At 43.1% G+C, this 2,929-nt stretch overlaps 1 long non-coding RNA gene across 1 annotated transcript; it reads left to right on the top strand.

The window, feature by feature from the left end:
* The first annotated feature begins 263 nt into the window (after positions 1 to 263).
* Positions 264 to 2,278, top strand: LOC117082563. The gene is made up of 3 exons (XR_004436673.1): positions 264 to 323; positions 1,653 to 1,825; positions 2,218 to 2,278. It is a non-coding gene; the product is annotated as an uncharacterized LOC117082563 (long non-coding RNA).
* Positions 2,279 to 2,929: the final 651 nt, after the last annotated feature.

Below are 2,929 nucleotides of genomic sequence, written 5' to 3'. Positions count from 1 at the left end.
TCAGCTAATTTTTTTTGTATTTTTAGTAGAGATGGGGTTTCACCATGTTGGCCAGGCTGGTCTCAAACCCCTGACCTCTGACAACCTGCCCACCTCAACCTCTCAAAGTGTTGGAATTACAGATTTGAGCCACCGTGCCCACTGTGCTGGTTTCTTTCTTTCTTTTTTTCTTTATTTTCAGACGGAGTCTTGCTCTTGTCACCCAAGCTGGATTGCAGCAGTGCCATCTCGGCTTACTGCAACCTCTGCCTCCTGGGTTCAAGCTATTCTCCTGTCTCGGCCTCCTGAGTAGCTGGGATTACAGGTGCCCGCCGCCACGCCAGGTTAATTTTTGTACTTTTGGTAGAGTTGGGGTTTCTTCTGTTAAGAGTTTTGGGCTCAAACCCACATGTGCTCCCTTGATAAGCTGGGTGGGGCTCATGTCAACATTTCCAACTCTTTTTTCCAACCTGCTTGGCACCTCCTCCTAGACCCCTATTCTATTCTTGGTCTTGCAGGTATTAATGACCTCACATTGATAAGAATTCCTCGAGGAAGGAAAGGGAAGGGCCCTGCTCAAATGGCTTGTTCTTCCCCCTGGCCCAAGCTTCTGTCTCTAATATCATGGAATCACCAAATACGGTCTCCACATAGTTGTTCTTGACTATCCCATGTCACAATAGAGCAGGATGACTCAATTTTGTCTAGAGTTTGGACTGAACCACTAATAGAATCCAACACAGGCCAGGCAAAGGTTGTGGTAATTAACGTGGAGTGTGGTGACCACAGAAAGAATTGATGGAAGCATGTGAGGAAATGTGTCATCCGGAAAAGCAACAGCTCAGCTCCTGGGGCCCAATGTGGACTTGCCTTCAGGAGGTGATGATGTTGCTTTTGACCTGTGGGTCAGAGTAAAAATTGCATAAAATCAGTTCCTAGTGTACAAACTGATGGATGTTAAAGGTTAATTTGTAAATACCTTTATGTTTCTATGGGGAAAAAGCTTCCCAAGTTCTATGTAGGTTCTTGGGCCACTCTTTATGATAGAATTATAATACTACATATTCAAAATTTTAATGTCAGACAAAAATATTATGAATATACAGTATTTTCTCCTTCTTCTTCTTCTTCTTCTTCTTCTTCTTCTTCTTCTTCTTCTTCTTCTTCTTCTTCTTCTTCCTCTTCCCCTTCTTCCTATTCTTTTTTGGATATGGAGTCTTGCTCTGGCACTCAGGCTGGAGTGCAGTGGTATAATCTTGGTTCACTGCACATCCACCTCTCAGGTTTAAGTGATCCTCCCGCCTCAGCCTCCTGAGTAGCTGGGATGACAAATGTGTGTCACCACACCTGGATAGTTTTGTATTTTTATTAGAGACAGGGTTTCACCATGTTGACCAGGCTGGTCTCGAACTCCTGACCTCAAGAGCTCCACCCGCCTCGGTCTCCCAAGGTGCTGGGATTACAGACGTGAGCCACAGCACCCAGCATGTAAAGTATTTTCTCTAAGATATAATTTAAATACCAAATAAAGGCATGCTATGGGTTTCATTTAATCTCCAATTAAATGGAGTCAAATCTCACCCTTATGTCAAATTATCCTTCAGCCTATATACTGGGACAAAGGTTTTCATGACTGTAATCACCACAAGAGCTTTCCTGTGTTGTACTTGCAGATGGTCACAGCCTCTTGGTCTAGTAGAAAAGTCTACCCGAAGCCTCTGAGAGGCCCAACATAATCAGGGACCACAGGAAACAGTACAGCAGTAACAATGAGAAGGGGATGGAGTGCTGTGGGACTCAGCAAGTGAAAGTGAAGAAACTTCAGGTCCTGGAATGTGGAATCCAGGTGAGCCACAGGCTTGAAGTCGGAGTTCCAGGGCTAGACCGACTAAGAACTGGAGAGGCTGGGATTCACCGGGAGGCATGGGATGGAAAGGGTCGTCGCCACACAGGAGCCAGGGACCCGGAGACAGGCAGCTGCAATGCAGAAAGAGGAAAAGAGGTCTTTGAGGAAGCAAGGGAAAAATAATTCTGAATTAGTTCATACTGGTCCAGAAGTTTGTTTAGTGCCAGCAATGGAGATATCAGTAAAAACTGAATCCTAGTTGTAATAGTATTTTTGATGGAATAAATGCATTTTATCGACTTGAATTAATTACTTATGTCCTTATTTTATCTTATTATATACTACAAATATATTATATGATTTTTATATATCTTTTTTTTTTTAAATTTTAGATGGAGTCTCGCTCAGTCACCCAGGCTGGAGTGCACTGGTATGGTCTTGGCTCACTGAAACCTCTGCCTGCTGAATTCAAGTGATTCTCTTGCCTGAGTCTCCCGAGTAGCTGTGACTACAGGTGCATGCCACCATGCCTGGCTAATTTTTTTTTTTTTTTGTATTTTTAATGGAGACAGGGTTTCACCATGTTAGCCAGGATGGTCTTGATCTCCTGACCTCGTGATCTGCCTGCCTTGGCTATATATATCTTATTAAATATGTATATATGCTCTTCAGGCCGAGTTCTTCTCCTTCCTTTATAATTCTTATATATGTGGAGTACATTCCAGAGAGCTTCATGAATGAAAACCATCTGAAATGTATCACAGAATAATTATAAATGTGGATACATGGAGAGGAATGTGGTAGGGCAAGACACTTTGAATAGTCCACAATTCTTTCCACAACTCGTTTTTCCCAAGCTCTTTCAAATCTCAGATTATACCACTAAGAGACTGTTACCGACCGTGTTGTTCTTTGTTGTAGACAAAGAGCTGTTGGCCACCCGCGGTTCTGTGCACTTTGCATGAATTCTTTAATTTTAATGCGATCATCACGAGGAGGTGGATATGACCCCTACTGTGAGGAGAGGAGGCATTGGGGCTGTATTACATCACTCCTTTTATCCCAAAACTTGTGGTTTTGGTAATGAGATAGGATGGCTTACCT

The sequence above is a fragment of the Trachypithecus francoisi genome, unplaced genomic scaffold, assembly GCF_009764315.1.
Source record: "Trachypithecus francoisi isolate TF-2019V2 unplaced genomic scaffold, Tfra_2.0 Lachesis_group9, whole genome shotgun sequence".
NCBI lineage: Eukaryota > Metazoa > Chordata > Mammalia > Primates > Cercopithecidae > Trachypithecus > Trachypithecus francoisi.
The sequence above is the reverse complement of the archived record's forward strand: the minus strand, read 5'-3'. Positions and strand labels throughout refer to the sequence as shown.